At 36.8% G+C, this 21782-nt stretch overlaps 2 protein-coding genes across 4 annotated transcripts in view; one reads left to right on the forward strand and one right to left on the reverse strand.

Moving 5' to 3' along the window:
* The window catches only part of LOC119629388 (serine/arginine repetitive matrix protein 1-like), a 102766-nt gene that overhangs the window by 29075 nt on the left and 51909 nt on the right, over positions 1–21782 (reverse strand). The gene's annotated exons all lie outside the window — the stretch shown is intronic.
* LOC101738258 (hemicentin-1) overlaps positions 14554–21782 on the forward strand; it is a 304965-nt gene continuing 297736 nt past the window's right edge. For 2 of the 3 annotated variants that reach the window (XM_038015172.2, XM_062671912.1), the window contains exon 1: positions 14554–14830. The gene's annotated coding sequence lies outside the window, so the exon portion shown is untranslated. The remainder of the gene's footprint in view (positions 14831–21782) is intronic. The other variant, XM_038015173.2, reaches the window with a different exon arrangement.

Below are 21782 nucleotides of genomic sequence, written 5' to 3' on the forward strand. Positions count from 1 at the left end.
TGAATGTAAGCTAATAAAAAGGTAGTTGTTGACACTTTTCTTGTTCCTTAAAAACAAAAGACGGTGGAGAATACAATGTAGTAACTGTTTCTGTTTAAGAAATAAATTGCATGTATCTGTAAAGTTCTGAGATACTTTCAAACTTTAAGACATTGTAATCTAGAGATGTCATTTTCCGACAAAGCTAAAATTAAGCATTCGGATAGGTGAATCATGATGTAATTTTTTTCTATGAAAGGATTTTTCTGTGTAGCCTGAGAATCCCATGATTATTTTCTTATTTCTGAATAGATTATAGTTTTGTTTTCATCGATCGGTTTTTTTTGTTGCTTAAATGAGTGGACGAGCTCACAGGCCACCTGGTGTTAAGTGGTTACTGAAGCCCATAAACATCTACAACGTAAATGCGCCACCCACCTTGAGATATAAGGTCTAAGGTCTCAAGTATAGTTACAACGGCTGCCCCACCCTTCAAACCGAAACGCATTATTATGCTTCACGGCAGAAATAGGTTGGGTGGTGGTACCTACCCGTGGGGACTCACAAGAGGTCCTACCACCAGTAACGATTATTTTATAGTTATACTCTCGTTATTTTTTAACAAAGCGTTTTAAATTAGGTCTATCTAAATTGGTCGTATGTGTGACGGGTTTTTCACAAAAAATACATCGCAGTACGTTTTATAAGGTATAGTGTTGCAATAAATTCGGTTCGAACACGAGACGATGGTAAATGAATTGCCATTAGAGCCGCGGAGACCGCCCGCGTGATGGATCACGCCGCATCGACTCAATGCGGTTACACATTGACGGATGTTGTTCAATGCACAAACTGTTCTATATCCGAAAATGTCTTGACAGACTTTTTAAGGTTTTGCTTAGCTGTGTTTTAGAATTCAACTGTATGAACGTTTTTTTTAAATATAAAAGTATTGGGTATATAATTAGTTTGAAGTATGAACGATCGAGAATCAGGAAAATTTAGAAGGTATGATTGAGAAATTTAAGCTATTGATAAAAAATCGTTTGTAGAATTAATCAAAATCTAGACTATATAAGTAAAGAGGATCATACGAAATCGATTGATGCTGTGGGCTTGTAACTTGACGATAAATTTCAGATGAAAATAATTGTTGTTGTTCAAAACATTCTTGTTGACTTCGTTTTTTATTTTTTTTTATTGCTTAGATGTGTGGACGAGCTCACAGTCCACCTGGTGTTAAGTGGTTACTGGAGCCCATAGACATCTACAACATAAATGCGCCACAGACCTTGAGATATAAGTTCTAAAGGTCTTAGTATAGTTACAACAGCTGCCCCACCCTTCAAACCGAAACGCATTACTGATTCACGGCAGAAATAGGCAGAGCGGTGGTACCTACCCGTGCGGACTCACAAGAGGTCCTACCATCAGTAATTACGCAAATTATAATTTTTGCGGGTTTGATTTTTATTACACGATTTATTATTATTTTTATTCCTTCACCGTGGAAGTCAATCGTGAACATTTGTTAAGTACGTATTTCATTAGAAAAATTGGTACCCGCCTGCCCGGATTCGAACACCGGTGTATCGCTAGATACGAATGCACCGGAAGTCTTATCCTTTAAGCCACGACGACTTAGTGCAGTTGATTATGGTCAAATTCTCTACATTTTTTAAAGAAAACAAACGCTAATATTATGATATTTTAAAATGAAATTACGTATTACCTCCACAAATTGAATCATCCTATTTTAATTATATACATTTTTGGTCATCTCTAATCAGTGAGAAATCGTATCGGTGTAGAATGGCTATAGAAAATGTTTGTTGTCTGGCCTATCGAAGATATCATCAGCACCCAGTTATTAAAAAGTTATAAAAGATGAGATTAATACCTAATTTTTCTTTTCTCCCAAGTTTTGTTCTATTCAAAATATCAAAACCACACTAGATATTACTTCCAGATTTGTTTAAAATACTTACTTAGCACACTTGTCTCTAGCCATTAAATTAACTTATTGGACACCTGTTTAGTATTTTGCAACTTAATCCTTTATTTCATAAGATAATTCTCCTTTACCTCTACTTTCTGGTGGTAGGGGATCTTAAGAGAACGCACAGGTAAGTACAACAACGCCGCCTAGTTCTGCCGCTAAAAATTGTGGCAGTTGTGGGGTATTCACGTTCTTATTACTATGAGCTCCGGTATTTAACACCAAGCATGCCTATTCATCGTCTATGTCGTATGCACGTCTACTAAAATTTTTAAAAATATTGTTTTTTAAAAGATTATATATTAAGAACACAACGATCTTTCTCGAAAAACGTCTTAAAAGAGATGTTTTGTTGCTCCCACATTTAAGAAGAGTAAATAGATAGAAGAGCAAAGCATTGCCAAAATAAATAATTGAACTGAAGTAGCTAAAAGCTAAAAAGCCTGGCATCGCTGACCTGTTTCTTAGCCTTAAGCTTTGAGAGTTTCACAAACTGCACAGTCTTACTGTGCTGTTAATAAGATTCCGTTTGAAGACTGCAAGAATTTTACGCTAACATCGACTCAAAAGAAGTTTGTGTTCGGCATCCACAAACCGCCTACCCCTTCGCTTCACAACTTCAAATTCAATTTGATAGAACGAAGAAACGCTACGACAACTGACGTCAGAGTCTCTATTTTTTTGGATTCTTAAATATTCCGTGACCGAAATAGGAAGATTGTTTTATCACCATGAAAATATGTTTGATATTTATTGGTAGTCTTTCGTAAACATACATGGTATTCTTATATGATTAAATACGTATTTGACGAGCATAGTCATCCATAACTGGGTGATTAAATAAAAGAAAGGATCGACTAAGCTGGGACACACTCTCTGGTCTACATCGCATCTGCTTATAGTCCACGCGACTGATTGCATGATAAGGAAAGGGAAAAAAAATACGTGTGGCACTCGGGGACTGCCGCGCAACATATGCAATTATAATTAGACAACAATAATTTAATATTAAAACAATAATAAGCCACGCTATATTTATTAACATTATCAAAATCAAAACATTAACAAACTGTCCCCTTCACACTCATAAGCTAAACCGCGCGAGAGAGAGATGGGCAGACTTTTCATGATGCGCATGCAGTGCGACGTCACCCCGCGCGCTTATTCATAAACACTACACAAGCGCAACGTATGAATGTGTTGAACGCGAGCTACATGGTAGGTGGAGTTGGGGGTGTTAGGTTTTATCTTAGTTACGGAATTTCTTTATTCGGTCGCCGCACTCAAGGCCCGCGATAAAAGCTATGCAATAGCCTAATAATAATTAGATAATACGGTATTTGCATCTCGATTAGGAGTCAGTCAATATAGGAACATAAAAAACAAGGTGCAGTATCCGATAGCCAAGAATCTATGAATTAGATGAAATTAATCCAACAGAGTTTTTCATATTTTGAATAACAACGTTTATTATAGTTGTAAATAAATTGTCAACCTGCGTTGTAGAACATAATTTGTCTTAGAAGAACAATAAAATATTAAAGCCACATAATTTAGCATTTAAACCTTTTTTATACTCATACCGCAATTATAAAAAAGGAAATAAATATTATTAAAATAAAAATGCGTATATCTTTTCACCTTTTAAGATGCAAAGTAAACACAATTTAAATGTACCTTAAAATGCGTAGAGAAACCGTGAATAGGACAAGGGACATTAAATTAAAGAAATACGACTTTTATCCGGAAATAGCCCTGGAATACGACAAAATAAAGATTCACTTCGGCCCTACCACTGAATTGTTCATTGTCGCTGTGCGGAATAATTAAGCTGGTAAATTGCTCTAAACTCAAATTAAAAACTTTAGGAACTTGGCGGGGCGAGTGCGTTGTTTACATTTGCATGAAAGTCGGAAAACTAACATCGTATCGCTTAGCTATATAAAGCGTTTGAGTAAACAAACGTAGTGTGAAGTTACTTTATTTTGTGTTAACTTTACCTATAAACAATGGGGAACTTTGAAAAGATTTACAAAGTATTTCTTTGTCTACATCGATAGTTTTAAATGTAAGCAGCGGTGTTACAGCAAGCTTATTGTTGTTTTTATGTGCTGTGTTCGTATTAATAATAGAGTAATCTAGGTCGTCAGTGCGGCAGTTTTTTTTTTATGTAGACTACTGAACCAGCTCTTTTCCCACTTATAATTAAATAGTTTCCGTAGCCCATTGACATCAGCAACGTAAAAACCACAACCTATCTTGAGACTGGAGGTTTACAGTTTCAATTGTATAGTAATTACGCAAATTATTATTTATTTGTGTAAAAAAGAAAATCAAAGGAAAGTCCTATAAAAATGAAGTCGAAGTCTTAATGGTATTCTAGATATAGTGGCCGAGTAGGATTGCTTTACGGCAAAAATTGGTAGGATAATGATAGGTATGTGTGATAGGTAAGCTGTTCAGAATACCGACTTGACTTGATTGAATCGGTGGTGCTGTAGTTAGCGCACCTGATTGTTGCCCCGATGGTCGTAGGTTCGATTCTCATATAGGGTATGCATTCGTGATGATGAACAGGTTTGTTCGCTCTTTGTCTAGGTGTTTATTACCTATAGAAGAATATATTTAAACGTATATAAGTCGTAGTCAAGTTGTCGTGGCTAAGACGTCCGGTGCATTCGTATCTAGCGATGGAACGGTGTTCGAATCTAGCTGGCAAGTAACAAATTTCTAATGAATTGTATTTCTAATGAAATACGTACTTAACAAATGTTCACGATTCACTTCCACGGTGAAGGAATAACATCGTGTAGTAAAAATTAAGCCCCCAAATTATAATTTGCGTAATTACTGGTGGTAGGACCTCTTGTGAGTCCGCACGGGTAGGTACCACCGGCCTGCCTATTTCTGCCGTGAAGCAGTAATGCGTTTCGGTTTGAAGGGTGGGGCAGCCGTTGTAACTATACTGAGACGTTACAATTTATGTCTCGAGGTAGGTGGCGGCATTTGCGTCGTATGTGTCTATGGGCTCCGGTAACCACTTAACACCAGGTAAGCAATAAAAAATAATAATATGTAGGTATATATAAAAAGGAAATTTAAATTTACTAGAAGTCATGAGATTGTTTAAACATTTCGTGTTAACCGCGTACATAATTGTGGGTGGCATGGGTTAATTACTCGCAAAAGCAGTATAAGATCCTGCGTGTGCAGATAACGATGCATTTAGGATGCTGATGGGGCTGCTTCGATTTTGCAGCGCATCGGGCATGTTTGCGAACCGACGATTTCTATGCCATATTAAGAAAGCGATGCGCGTCCTTGCTCTGCAGGGTAGGGGCTAGCTCCAACAGCATCCTGGCCATGATATTCTCTAGATTAGATGGACCTTTTCTGAATCATTGCAGAGAGGTCCACAAAACTTTCTCGTAATGCCGCTATTGCAATCGTATGTAGTATGTATGTATTTTGTTGTTTTCTTTTATTACCTACTGTGTCCTCACCAACTTATTTTTAAGATATAACTGTTACTAACATTTATATGGATCATTATCTGAAATAAAGAATTTAATAAATAAATAAAAAATAAAAAGAAATGCAAATCGCATGCAAAATTTAAACATTTTCATTTCACTAACCGACTCAACCGCAGATTGTAAGCGTGAAGTTTCATTTGATCGTTCACTATGGAGGCTATATGGTTGAATGCGTTGTAAACGAGGAGAAGCATACGTTAATATATTATATACAAACGATGCGGGCTCTTTGAATCTCGTACGTGGAAATTTGTGCAAAATATTTGTCATTGCAAAATTTTAATGAAGTCTCTTGAAGGCTTTACGAGCTTCTGTTGGTAAGCTTTTAATCATCACTATAGGCAGATGTGCATACGCCTTACCCGATGTGTTGGTGATTACAGCTAGTTATAGACTTAAGTATAGTCAGCGATAGCCAAGGCGATGCCCACCGCAGAAGACTTCTCTGTTGATTTCGGAGCTGGTATGTTTCAAATAATTTATCTTTAAAGGCTCTGGGAAAGGGCGTATTAGCACCAATTAGTATGGAAGGACTCTACTCCAATTGTGGGCGTTGCAATAGTATGGTGCATTGAATATGACGATACGTTCAAACCGCACCGTACCAAAGTAAAGTTGAACAGTTTTGTTTAATACAGAGAGTTTTCAGCTTTATGTCCTTTCAATTAAGTTCAGATTCTGGAACGACCTGCACGCTATACGCTATTGCTGTGGCACTTCGACATGTTTTCTTCACCCCAAGGTTAAGGATGAGGTATTGCCAATATGAAGCTATATAGACCATTTAGGTCTGGTCCGTAAGTTCAAAATCGCTCAGCGTGCTATGGAAAGGTATATGCTCGGAGTTTCTGTGATGGATCGAGTCAAAAATCAAGAAATCCGTCACAGAACCAAAGTAACTGGCATAGCCCTAAAGGTTAGCAAGCTGAAATGGCAATGGGCCGGACATACTTGTCGCAGAGCCGATGGCCGATGGAGCAGACGTGTTCTGGACTGGAGACCACGTACCGGTAAGCGTATCGTTGGGCGTCCCCTTGCCCGTTGGACCGATGACTTGCGGCGATATGCTGGGAAAGATTGGATGCAAATGGCGGAGGATCGTTCATTGTGGCGGACTATGGGAGAGGCCTACATCCAGCAGTGGAGAGATACAGGTTGATGATGATAGACCATTTAGGATCAGATTTGTTATGTGCTTGCCTGTTTTGTAAGACAAAAAAGGTTGTTTCAGATGCACAGGCATGCAAAGTGCACCAAGTGACGAGAACTTGTCTTAAAAGCGCTGTTCTCTTAATTTTCGTCGCGAGCCATCCTCGTATCAAGGGTTAACAATTTTTACAACACCCTCGAAGTTTCTCTCGCTTTAGGTGTTCAAGACAAATAAACGACCCTTATAACATGTCTTTAAACAATTATTTTACAGTTACTGGTAACGACTACTTTAACCTCCAAAGGTCGTGATGTTAAGATAGTGCGTCATAAATTTAATGGATTACGTCTAGCACAAAATGAATGAACATTACTTTGGAAGATATTATCGTTTTATTAAAGTATTTATTTATTATTACTAGTGGTCCCTCAGTAGTCGAAATTCTACTATAATTAATTGAAATTGTAAGTTTTCTAAACTATTATGATTCTATTGCCAAAAACTATTATATTTCTACGAGTATAATCATAAATTTCGCCAAACTACACTTTAGACAAATATTAATAAAAACAAACAACATTTAATCTATTTTCAATTTGACCATTGACTTTAGGCAATTACAAAAGTTTGACAATAAACAAGTAGTATGCATGCGTTTCAAATATATTAAGTGTATAATCTATGTGCATGCGTATGTGTGTCAAATACATGGCAATATGTGTAATCATTTTTTTATTGATTTAATGTATTTTTTATCCATAATTAAAAAAAAAAAAAAAAAACTGCACTCTATATTCTCTATAAGTGTGGGAAATTTCATAATCCTCCGCCCGCGCAATTTTCGTAAAAAGAGGTACAAAGTTTTTGCTTCACGTTTTAATTCATACATATTTACATCTGTAGCTATCTGAGTATCGATTGAATTCGCCTTTTTTGCGCTCCGCCTGAACGTCCCGAAGAACAACAAATGTGGTCACAAACGCGTTGTTCTATTAAATTCATTTATTCATCATTATTCATCATTCAAATCATTTATTATCATTTATTCAATCATTTATTATCATATCATTTATTCATCATTCAAATCAATTTAAAAATTAGCGATCATACTGACATCAGCTATCAGGAGGATATCCAGTCGCTGTTGATACAGCAATAGCTGAGGGTTTTCCTCAAATCTCTTCTGAAAAAGGACTTATCATAGCACTAAGGAAATAGCGAAGAGAGCTCGGAGGTTGGGCGATGAGCACGCTTATGGTCGTCGTCGATATAAACACTTTCACTTCACATCTGTTCGTTCAAGTCTCCCCACCTAACGTAATCAAAGTTTTAAAACAATGTCCTCTTATCTACTATAGAAATTAGGTTTTTTTATTGCCCTTGTGGGCAAACGAGCATACCTAATGGTGAGTGGTTACCGTCGCCCATGGACTTCAGCAATGCCAGGGGCAGAGCCAAGCCGCTGCCTACCGCCTAATACTCTCCACAAGCCTCGTTTGAAGAAAGACATGTCATAGCGCTCAGGAAGCACCGTGGAGGGGAGCTCATTCCATAGCCGGATGGTACGTGGCAAAAAAGACCTCTGGAAACGCACTGTGGATGACCGCAGTGGTTCCAGGTAGTATGGGTGAACTCTACTCCGGTTTGCGGGCGGTGCGATGGTAAAAACGAGATGATGGTATCATATAGAATAATTCATATAAACGTGTAACGCGATAGCTGTTTTAACATAGATTTTAATTGAATAAAATCTGAATAGCGCTTACATTAATATTTTTGAGGTAAATTTCCACGTATACACACACACATGGTATCAATAATATTCGTTGTTATTACAAGCCGGCATTCCAACTTTAACATGCCCATAGCAGCCGACTGAACGCGCTTATTTGTTCTGCGGTATGCGCTCTCATTGCGCATCATTTTACTGTGGCCCACAGCAGAGCACAACCGGATCATTATCACTCGTAACCTCCAAGCTTTCGGCATGACAATTCTGCCCTATGTAGACTACTCTTTTTTTATTGCTTAGGTGGGTGGACGAGCTTACAGCTCACCTGGTGTTAAGTGGTTACTGGAGCCCATAGATATCTACAACGTAAATGCGCCACCCACCTTGAGATATAAGCTCTAATGTCTCAAGTATAGTTAAAACGGCTGCCCCACCCTTCAAACCGAAACGCATTACTGCTTCACGGCAGAAATAGGCAGGGTGGTGGTACCTACCCGCGCGGACTCACAAGAGGTCCTACCACCAGTAAAAAACATCATATCAAACATAATCATCACGGCACTAACATAACATTCAAGCTTAGTCTCCGAACCGTAGTCATCTATTCGCGCTGACACTAGCAAGTTAATCTTATCACGGACTTCGATTTGCTGGTACAACTCAGCTCACGGGGAGATAAGCTTGCATATAAACAATTACCGTCCAAGATTATTTGGACCGCCGGTCCACGTAGCAACAACACCGGCTCTATCTCTATCAGAAATCTTGCCTTTGTCCTTTTCACTACAAACACTTCAAAGCGAAAATCATACACGAACCCGGTAAACGTTTTGGGCTAACCATTTCATACCACGTGACTCAAAGTTCAAGTAAACATAAAAAAACCTACCTAATTTGCAGAGATGATAACTATGGTTAAACTTCAAATTAATTTTCCCCGAATCTGACTTTTATTGTATGCTAACGAGCAACAAATCCGAATAAGATTCTCATAAAAAAATCCGAGATTCGCCGAGCCCTTCCTTTGATACTTTACGTTTTATTCCGTGAAATTATATTTCCGAGAATCGAGGCTTCTTACAGCATTTTCCTTTTCGTGTCAATAAAAAGCTGGTGGCCCCATTAGATGATTTGCGGTCAATCAACTGATAGATGAGCAAGAGATTTTTTTTCATTATTTTTTTACTAGCCTTATGGTTGTGCCTGCGATCTTGTGTGGGAGGAGCACAATAATTGTCATTAATAGGACAGCGTTCAATTTTTAAGATTCGAAGAATTACTCTTAAGACTTTGAATTTGGTAAAATAATCCTTTTGCGATATAGACGTTCACTGAGAACTAATTTTACGCCAATACTTTTTACTTATAGCCTTCAATTAATAATTTGCGGATTTTAACATGGTAGGATAATAACAGTTGCAATGATAACCGTTGCTACGGTAACCACTTTGTTCTATAATAATTGATTACTGCGGCTTCATTTGCATTACGAGGTGTTGTCCGTTCATTGTGTGGCCTAAAATGTTCGTTTTACAAGTTGTGATAAATATGAGTCTCTGGTTTGTAATTTTACACAACTGACCATTAATCTCGGGAAAATTCAATAATATTGTAAAACTGAGTTTTAAATTAAACGCAAGTGAAACCGTGTGATACAACTACGTGTGGGCGTGTCTTCTTCTTCTTCCTAGCGTTTTCCCGTCAAGTACCAGGGTCCGCTTCCCCACTTAAGCTCCTCTACTTTGCCTGGTCTTTGGCATCCTTCTGGGTGAGGTTATTCTCCTTTACATCCATCTTTACCACAGCCAACCAGCGTTTCTCGGGCTTGTGAAGCTCCGATAACTCATCTATACATATAAATAAAATTGGAGTGTCTGTTTGTAATATTGAAATAACCGCTTTTTACTACATGTATATGAATATATATACGGTACATACACCAAAATGACATTTTTTACAATTTTTGTCTGTCTGTCTGTTTGTTCCGGCTAATCTCTGAAGCGGCTGGATCGATTTTGACGAGACTTTCACTGATAGGTAGCTGATGATATAAGAAGTAACTTAGGCTACTTTTTCAGACTAGCTTCGCCACGCGGCGTCACCCGCGGTACGACAATAACCGTGGGTAACATCGCGATACTCGGCTATCAATAATAAAATTTAATGTTTCCGAAGCGAAGCGAGGGCGGGTCGCTAGTCTTCTATATGAATGAAAAAGAAGTGTTTATCTACTATTCCTCCTAAAGCATTCGTCTATCGTGGTATAAATTGATACAGTTGTTATCAGCGCTCCGGGGTATATTTCTTTTATTGTACCGTTGATGTCTGACAGGTGGCGTGCGAGTACTTTTAATAAATTTGTTTACTATTCAGTATTTATTATTTAGTATTAGTTTAGTATTTATTTATTATTTAGTATTTAATTACTTTTAATAATTTTATTCAAACAACCTAGATTATACTCCAGATTAGTGTACTTGTGAAGGTACATCATAATCAAATCAATCCGTAACAAACAGACCAACAAGAAATAATTCGGAAAATCTCTTGTTTAAATTTTCGTATTTCGTAAGGAGTAAGTTATACGTTCTATGTTTTTTTATTACTTTTATTTAATATACAGACACAACAGATTTTACCATCTTCTTATATATGTATACCGGTTGCGAAGCTGGAAAGTTTTTACTTAACGATTTTCTTTTAGAAGGGAAACTCCGTACAAAAGTTTAACACGGAAAATTTGATGTAATTGGCTTGATGATTTATTTTTATATTTTAATATGATAGGATGTTCATCCAATTTATTATTACTTATTAAAACAATATTTAGAAGAAAAAAATGTTAATGTTTATCTGTTAAGTCCATTTTATATTTATGTTCATTCACAGAATTGACCAATTCTCGGTTGGGTTCCGCTCAGTAAGGGTTTCGTAGTTTTTATTATAACAGGCTGAACTAGCTTACGGTCAAGTGGTCAATGACCCAAGCCAGTGTTAATTGGTCAATGAAACTCCTAAAAATGATGATGCGAATATCGAAGGTGAGCATACCCGCTCCTGTGGAGACCTTAGAATTTATATCTCAAGATGGGTGGCGCATTTACGTTGTAGATGTCTATGGGCCCCAGTAACCACTTAACACCAGGTGGGCTGTGACCTCGTCCACCCATCTAAGCAATAAAAAAAAGGCAATGTTAACTATTAACACCAGATTAGTTAACAGACGTACAATCTCCGAAATTTCATAATTCAATGCCGTCCGCGACCACTGCCTTGCCAGTTTTAATATTTAAAGATTTATCGTCCCAGAGGAGACATTAATTTCGAAGTTTCGCTACACTCCTGGCCAACAAAACTGTGTATTTCATATTCGTATAATTATACAACATTAACCTCAACCGAATTATACTGAAAAACCGAATCACACAACAATACGAAGTACACAATTTATTATGTGAGTAATATCGGTTGCTACAGTAGCGGGCCGTTATTGAATATTTTATTAATGATACTGATAAAACGTATTCATTTTGTTTGTGTTCATTGCAACGCTTTTGTGACGCAGCGTTCCGTTTCGCGGGGCAACAGGAGCCAAAGGTATTGTGACTCGGGTCCGTGCCGCGACGACCCACCCCGCGCTACCCGCGCCCGCGCATCTGTTGCATCATTCGCACCCCCAATTAGTGCGCGCCAGACTTTGAAGCGGAATACACGCATCCCCGGTCGATACCAGAGCTGACAACCCGAGAGTCTCATGCCAGTCGGGCACCTAACATTAAACTTTCAATTAGCCTGACTTGTAATCTATACAACGTTATTATAATTTCAATTACAAATCTCTAGACGACTCAGACATTTGATAATTTTCACGCTTACCAAGAACCGATGACAGTAGTGTATTATTTAATTTGGTCTTCTTTTTTTTTTCTACCTATGCTGATAGCTTTGAGAGGCTATTTCAGCGTAACTTTAACTAGTATGTTAGCTCACGGAGCTCAAACCGGAGTGATGCTAACACTGACCCTAGCAAGAGCAGTGCTTCGTAGGATCTACCACCGGATCGGAAACGCGACCCACTAAGATGAAGGCTAGAAACTCAGTGGGCTGTGTCTATGGTTTAATTCGCTCGTCGATCCCTTCATCGCAAGCCCGGTGACCGGAGTTGGTCTAATTTCCTACTAAGGTCACTGAGATTTTTTTCTCGGCCGTTTATCGTTAATTCATCTTTTTTAATCGTGTTTCTGAAGTTTTAACTTTTATTATTTATATTTACTTATTTAGTAGTCTACATGTGCGCAAAAGCACACACGCGTCATTTCAAATGGCTATAAAATACATTTATACTAGCGCTTGAGTAGCGACTACGCCATTTACTTCTAATGAAATGATAAATTTAGTATTTCAATCAAAATCTTCTCAACATAGTTTTAAATATTTGCTATATTTAATCTACATTTTTAATTATAAATGCTAAAAAGCACAACAGATAGAGAAATATCTCAACCTCCAACTTCAATGACTAAGGGTATCTCAGCATCCTTGAAACACAAACACTTACATTTAACTAAGCTTTGCTAAGTTTATCAGTAGTATTAAGTAATTCGAGCTGTATAATCGACTAGGAACTATTTATTTAAAGGCTGCATTTTTGCAACTCAAATTTTACAGTTTCTACTACTTAACGACTGCAAATCTATTTTTATTATTTTTAAATTTAATAAAAAAAACACTGGGGCATTGAAATTCTCAGCCATTTCTGGATTTCAGACATTTTTTTTTTTTGTCAGGAGGAAATCACCTAACTTCCGCCCTCCACTAGGGATGGAGGGCGGGGCATGTCGGAGTTGCACCGACTAAAACCTCCTGTCGCTCAACAACCAGCATCCAAACCTCGCATGAGACAGAACTCATGAAAAGGCAAAGGGGGGAAAGTGAAGCGTTTAGTGCGGAGCACATCTCTTCAGACATAAATTATTTTCACATCAATTAACGTTTCATTAATTTTTTTTTGCTCTCGGACTTAGAAATATATTTGGTTTCTCAAGATACCTGTAGCAGCATACCTTAGAGACACAAGATACATATTAGAGAGAATATTGTCTGCAGCTTCTAACTGACCCTAACAATAAGATCCCTGTGCGTCAGCCCAGAGTTTCGTTGTCCTTTTTATTACAATACATTTTATGGCTTCATTCGAAGGGCTTTTTGATTAATTTACTTTATGGACAATACTTACGGGCTTTTGAAGTATATAAGACTTTCTCGTACATCCCGTTGGGAGTGAAAATGAACTTTAAAAAATTATAAAAGACGTGGTAAATTGTCGGAGTGAAATATTATTTTTATAGACCTTCCCCAATGAATATGATCACGGATAGCTTACGTTCAATTACTGATTTATTTTTGTTTCTTCAACATTGATTAGGAGTTTCAATCATATTATGATTTAGTTCATCTGTAGCAATCTATATGCAACTTTATTTACTGAATATTTTGAATTTTATATGCGTAGATACGAATTTTGCATTTAATTGATATCGTAAAATTATTGCAGTTTGTTTTACTTGTTTTGTCATTCATAGCAGATTATTCTGTAGTTCATTGGAAAGTTTGATCCACATCGAAATTTAAAATTACCGAGACAGTTAAGTCAATGGTTTACTACACAGTAATCTTTTAAATCACATTTGTTGATGAGTTTGGATGACATTTGATTTTTCATTTTATTACTATTCATAAAACACGCATCGATTACAATTGCTATTATATTTGTTTTCATTGTAAACTAATCAGGTCTAGAGGTAATAACAGTTCAAGTGTTTTGAAGCTCATTTACAAAGTCGATCTTAACTACCTAGAAGCTAAACTTTTCGAGGAAACCTAGCTTTATTACGAAATAAGAGAGGTTCCACTTGAGGAGTAATTGCACTCTTTATAAAGATCAGTATAGTACTTACGTAAGCCATTTAAATAAAAATGATATCATTTATTTTCCCCATTATATGCTAACCAATACGTACGGCTTATTATGTTTTGCACTAGTTCTAATCAAACCAAAAATACCACAACACTGATGTCATGCATCAAGATTGTCTCTAATCATGACGGCGATGGAACTACAATATCTACCTATATCGAACGTTCTATTGGGTTAATTGGATTCAATACGCCAGACGGACTGCTCACACACGCTTTACAAGTTAGTTAATGAAAACGATCGGAAGCTTAAAGGCGATACGAAATAAAGAATATAAATAAATATTTTCGGGCTTGAAAGAAATAATCTAGGATTGTAATTTTAAAATGTAAATTCGTGTATTTTGTGATCAGCCTTTTAGTAATTGTGAATAGAAGATTTGAATCTAAATAAAAGTGTTTAATATACGCTTGTTTGGTTGAAATACAGCTAAATGAATCCATCACTAACGACGTAAGTAAGTCATTTTACATAATCTAACTTACGACAATGTCAAATTATTCCTGTATTGTGGAACCACTCTACAGCCTAATATCACAATGATTTTACCCAAAAATTCATCAGATTAAGCTTTATCTATGTACTGATTTTGTGTGTTGCATGTTTACGATGACAAGTGAACTACATAACGCACTGCATAGAAGTTATGGGGTGAAAGTACTCTGAGGAATGATGTATGGTGACCGTTTTGAGAACACTTTTAAGTCCCATGATTACACAATCGAGACTTATTCTAAATGAAACTATCCACGTTGTATTGTTTACGGACTTCGATAACCACTTAGTGCTAGAAGGGTCGCAAGGTCGTTCGTCGATACAATAAAAAAAGACTTGCTACTAAAGCAATGCATGTACTGTGCAGCTCTGCAATGGGATACTTTTAATGGTATTTTTTGACCTCTATGAAGTTTTCCTTCTTTAAACAAGGTTTGAAAAGAGCTTTATACGGGTATTGTCACACCATTAGACGATATTGTGATGTTCGTGATTACGTCAGAGTTATTGTTATTTTTATACAACTGTTGACATTACGTAATTTTTTTCTTAAATGAAATGAATTTCTCGGCCACCATTCATGGAATAAAGAGATACTCGCGGTCCAGTGTTTTATTGTTTAAATTGGATGTTATTAAAAGGCTATGTTTTTAATCTATTGCATAGCTTTTATCGTGGGCTTTGAGCGTGGCGACCGAATTAAGGAATTCCGTAACGAAAACGATAATCTAACACCCCCCACTCCGTCTACCATGTAGCTGGTGTTCAATACATTCAAACGTTGCGCTTGTTTGCGTTGTGTTTGTGAATAAACGCGCGGCGTGACCTCGCACTGCATGCGCATCATGAAGTCTGCCCATCTCTCTCTTGCGCCGTCTAGCTTATGAGCGTGAAGGGGACAGTTAATGTTTTCCCTTTGTTAATGTTTATAATTATAGCGCGGTCTTATTTTATTAGTGTTTTAATATTAAATTATTATTGCCTAATTATAATTGCATAAGTTGATAAAAAATGCTATGCAATAACTTTACCGCGGCAGTTCCCGAGTGCCACACGTGTTTTTTTTTACAGATGAAATCATCGTAAGTGGAAACGGTTTACGAAATTCACTAAACTAAAGTAATAGTAATAGCAAATCAGCTATTTAGTCTGCCAAATTGATGAGAAGTGCTTGTCAGAGTTCACATGCATCACAACGTGATTGACATTGCGACGAGGCAGAGCGTATTGTATGCCTACACGGGTTTGTCCTTTCAATATCTGTCGCATTCAGGTCAGGAAACATTTGTTTGTATACAATAATCTATTGTATGCACGGAAATACTTTTGCTTAACATCCAATTAATACTAAGAATGAAGATTCGATACTCATAAAATGAGGATTGTCCAAACCGGAATTTAAACAGTAGAACAAAGCCGTTAATCGTTCCCACTTGAAAGATTATCTCGAGCGCCGAAAATAATTACACACGGACAAAAGCCCAAGTATCGGCCATAACACTATATCTATCCAAAAAAGGCTCAAGCCAATAACCGTTAAACAAGGGCATACAATTAATCGGCTGTAGCTGTTAACTTCAACGTAAGGACAAAAAGGATTGCAACGAAAATCACTTGAGAGCACTAAATACTGGGACCGGTTTGTCCTTTCTATTAATCTTTTTAACAGCCCTTCCAGAGATTAGGGCTCGGAGAGGCGACGCCAATTAAAATGGTTAAGTTGGACATTTTGATTGGGTTTATTGACGCGGTCATTGAACGAAGTTAGGGAGATGGGATTTCAGCCACGGATTTTAGGATTTCGTTTACAAATAATTTATCAAGATTTGTGCTTTGTTGCTTTTAGTTTATTGAGATCTAGAATTTTCGTTATAGGTTCGATATAGGGTGTGACAAAATTCATCCTTAAATGAGGTCTTAGACGTATACCATGCATAAACTCTAATGTATTTCTATTATGAATTTTATAAAGAAATAAATGTAATTCCTTTTTAATGAAAATTCATTACTCTTATTTCGGAAAGGTTTCGGTTGTAAAGTATAACAACTATGCTACCTTCAAATTAGGATGCATAACTGCCCCGCGGCAGAACTCGGCAGGGTGGTGGTACATAGGTACTCGGGTCTGGTACCGACTAATAAGCACCAAATGGACTATGAGATCATCTAATTTTCTGAAGCATTCAAAATAGCTGTTCCGTTCATTATACTTAATTGTTTAGGAGTTTCTTTAGTTTCTTAAACGATCAAATCAGATACTTTAATTTAATTTCAACTCTAATTAGATGAGCGACTGTTTCAGTCTATTAAAGGGAGTAAAGCCAACTGTTCTAATTAATCTTTAATTATCCTGACCTTTCCAATTACGAGGTCTCTACATAAATTTAAATTATGTTATAGGAGTGTCCAAATTTTGTCACCTTAAAAATTTACAAGTTTTTAGATTCAGCATTCAGCAGAACTTCATAGATATTTTCGTAGCGTTAGCATTTGTGGTGTTTAAGAACAAATAGTATGCTGATTTATACTTCAAGAAGTCAGCGTTCCGAGAACAAGTGGAGCGTATTGACAAATAGTACATATTACTGTTTTGTGTTTCATTTTAACTGTATTAACGCAAATCAAATAAAAACAAGGTTTAGTATTTGCGAAATTCCCTTTTCTCGTTTTTATGATAAAATATTTACTAGCCTTAAGTGTATTAGAAACACGAGTAAACATATTTTGTTAAATAGTTAATACTTTCTTGTTTATTTTCATGAGCAACATAATTATTTGAAATAGCGATAGCCCGTTACGAATTAACATTCAAAAAACCTTACGGCTATGTATAATATTATCTACTAAATTTGAATATAAGTAAGCTAATTTGTTGAAATTATATTCGAAGATATTTTCAAAAGGAGATTTAATAAATTGTTGACAAACAATATGAAAATCCTGTGAACAATTTACGCTGCATGCATCAAGATACGAGACTCGAAGATTCTTCGATAAGTCGACTTAACGTAAGTGACTTTTTATGTTAAATCTCTGTAGACGGCTGCTCAGAGAGAAATCTTGTGGTTCTTATTATAATAAACTTGTTCGTTTGGATGTCTGTAACGATTTACTTCACGTCTATTTGAATTATCTTTAATAATAAGCGAATATTCATAAATATGTGTTGAAATAACGTAGTTTAGACATGAAATTTATTTTAAGTATTAATTTCGTTGAACTTAAAGGTAAATTTCTTTGCAATACCGTTTTTTTTTTATGGCAATTGATTGTTTTGGTTGGTTTTCAATCATCTTTAACTTAGTTTGGAGCTATACTTTGGAGTGACTCATTGGAATTACAACTATAAAGTAATACGGCTGAAATGTTTCTGAAATTTTGTGGGTAATTGTAAATAAGGCTACACCTCTATTCATCAGATGCAAACAAGCCCTTGTAGTGTTTTATTTTATAAATTATGATAAATGATGAAACCGTTTATGTTAATGAAAATTTAAATTGATTTGGAATATAAATTTACAGATACAATGTTCTCTGAGTTATTATAAATTATCCAGAAATTTTTACGGTTAAAATGTTTAAGGCAAGTCCGCGACACGACATACGTGAACATAATAAATTTCTTTCCGCAGATGTTTCCCTTGGGCCTTTATTGGATCCCTACGATATAATATGCGGGATTTCATTTTCACATATTGTCGGACTAATGCTCGTGTGTGGTGATGCTCGTTTTATAATTCGCTAAAGCTGTCCGTATCGTGAGAATATGATATTAATAATTTAGAATTACTCAAGAATTACGGTACGATGATATTGTCATTATACTGTTATATTATGAACATTAATGCACATAATGAAAATTCAGTTGTGTTGTTTAAAATCGTGCAAATTTTATTTATACCTTGATCTCCCTAAATGTTATGCTTTAAACTATTTTGTTAATTCTTCATTTTATAATTAGCTGACCCGGCAGACTTCGTAGTGCCTCAATCGATAAATAAAAGACCTAAACTTTATTTAATTCCGAGAATTTTCATATTTATTTACATTTTAAGCCTTCCCTGGACTTCCACAAATAATTCAAGACCAAAATTATCCAAATCGGTCCAGCCGTTCTCGAGTTTTAGCGAGACTAACGAACGGCAATTCATTTTTATTTAGATAGATACTTAAGAAAAGAAATAATAGTGAAAAGCAAGCAGCATTAATTAATAAGTATTATTTCCAAACTAAAGGCAAAGCTACAGCAGATTTGAATGAAGTGCAGAATAAAAACAATAAATAAAAATATACATTGCATAATACACATAGTATGAAATAAAATAAAGCTGTCACAGTACATAAACAAATATGCAGTGCAATAACCGTCTAAATCTAAACAAAACTGACCAACACACTGCGATTATAGGAAATGCTACTTTGTAGCCAGATAATATTGTAGCTAGCACGTAAAACTTTTATTATCTGTGTACTCTAAGAAATTAAGACAAAAACAGAAAGATGCGAACTTCAGTCAAAAGTGAAAACTTATAAATGACACATCTCATAAAAATGGCTCTCACGAAAACGATCACAATTTCGTTATAAGGACGGTACAAATCTACAAATCAAATAATATCATATATTAGAATCTCATGAAACACTCGAGAGAAAGAATAAGATTTTAACATAATCCACAGGATAGCGGTTTTGCAAAATTGAATTTTTAGATTGACGCGAATGATTTCGAAACAATATAATAATGGATAAATTGACAATCTATCTGTTTGTATACAAGCTTTTCTATATTCTTGGTAAAGGCACGTTTACAATTCACGTTAAAAACATAGGTTTTTTTTTCGATCTTTAAATTGATGTTCGATATTTTCGTAATATAACACCCTATTTAATCCACTCATGAAGAAATCCTGCCCTTCCATTGAAATGTGGGAGCTGTAATTTGACATTCCGAAATCTTGTTTTTTTTAGTTACTTTCATTAGGCAAATATGCTCACAATCTGATTTCAAGTGATTATTGCAGCCAATGGATGTTGCATGATGAATTCTGCCATCCACTTCAAGATACAGCATTGCGGCTTCAATTGTATTATATAGAGGTTGTACGACAATACGCGGGACCACCAGTACAGTTCGGAAATGGTGTTGGCATTCAATTGCTGATGTCTCTGGGCTACTAATACACACGATACGTCCATAAGCGCGTGTGTCGTTGACGCCGATCGTTTAAACTAGCCTTTAGCAGAAACACTTCATAATTATTGAGTGCGGTTTATTGATATTGGCGTATCGGATTTCATTTTCATTGTCGTAATAAAACCGTTTGTTTATTAGGAGAGCGGTTAATGTCGGTCGTTTGGTGGATTTTTTTACTGGTATACGTATGTGAGTAGCGGTTTTTACGTTTGGCTTTGTTAAATGGTTAACGGAAATAAAGATTAAAGTGTTATTAACATCATCACTTGGTGGTATAAGTTCAAATTTTTAATTGCTGTCTAAAAACATCCCTTTGAAAACGAATGCAGCTGCCTAGTGGCAAACTGACTCGATGGTGCAGTAGGTTGTGCCCCTGACTATTGCGCCGAGGGTCGTGGGTTCGATTCTCTCTCTCTCTCAGTAATTAACAAAAAAAATATAGAAATTTCGGAGTCTATATTGGAGACTATATCATCATCATTATCCTGCCCTTCTCCCAGTCACCTGGGGTCGGCGCAACATGTTTTCTCCTTCCATACTCTTCTATCATATACCATATCTTCGCTCACTCCCCTCTTACCCGTCTTTCACACAATCTATCCATTTCTTATCTAACACTACTCCCACACCATTCCTACTTCCATCACTTCCACTATAGTACAGCTTATATCCTTCACCAATCTCTCTAGCTTTCGCTCCTTTCCACCTAGTCTCTTGCAGACATGCTATATTTATTCTTCTCCTCTTTAACACATCTACTAGCTCCCTTCCTTTCTCAGTCATACTGCCCAAATTCCACACACACTCGTCCACTTTCCACAGAGACCTGGTGCTGCCCCTGCGCGTCGCCTGCGGGGGACGCCCTAGCCCTGGTGCTCTTCTTTTTATTCCTTCTCATGTTGCTTTAAGTTTTGGCAATTTTTTATGACCGGCCGTCTGCCTGACGTCAACCCTCCTTGGGAATGCTTTTGTTGACCTTGGGCCGAGGTTTTATTGGCTTTGGTCTGGCTTTGGCTCTTAGTCGCCTTCTACGACACCCATACTTTTACGACACAAATACTTTTTTTAAACATTATTATTTATTTTGAATTTAGTGACGTGTCCTTTTTTTTATTTTTTATTTTTTTTTTCCTTCCTATGCTGGTAGCCTAGAGAGGCTATTCCAGCGTAACCGCAACTAGTAGGTGAACTCACGGGGCTCAAACCTGACGACGATGCTAACACGAACCCTAGCAAGAGTCGTGCTTCGCAGAATCTACCACCGGATCGGAATCGCGACCCACTGAGAAGATCCGGCGAGAAACTCAGTGGGCTGTGTCTGAGAGTTCATTTACTCATCGAGCCCTTCGTCGCAAGCGACGGGTTCGACGAGAATGGTGACCGGTGCTTGAAGTACCTAGAAGCACCGTTAGTGGATCGGGAGGATCCGAGATGACGTGTTTTGGGCGACGTCGACTGCTTTCCATTCTGTCCGCAGGATCGGGAATGCAATTTTGCATTAAACGGATGTACAACAATGTCTTGGTAAATCATAAATAAATTCGAAGTCGTCGTGGCCTAAAGGATAAGACGTCCGGTGCATACGTGTTGAGCGAAGCACCGGTGTTCGAATCCCGCAGGTGGGTACCAATTTTTCTAATGTAATACGTACTCAACAAAATGTTCACGATTGACTTCCGCGGTAAAGGAATAACATCGTGTAATAAAAATCAAACCCGCA

This window comes from Bombyx mori, chromosome 13, assembly GCF_030269925.1.
Source record: "Bombyx mori chromosome 13, ASM3026992v2".
NCBI lineage: Eukaryota > Metazoa > Arthropoda > Insecta > Lepidoptera > Bombycidae > Bombyx > Bombyx mori.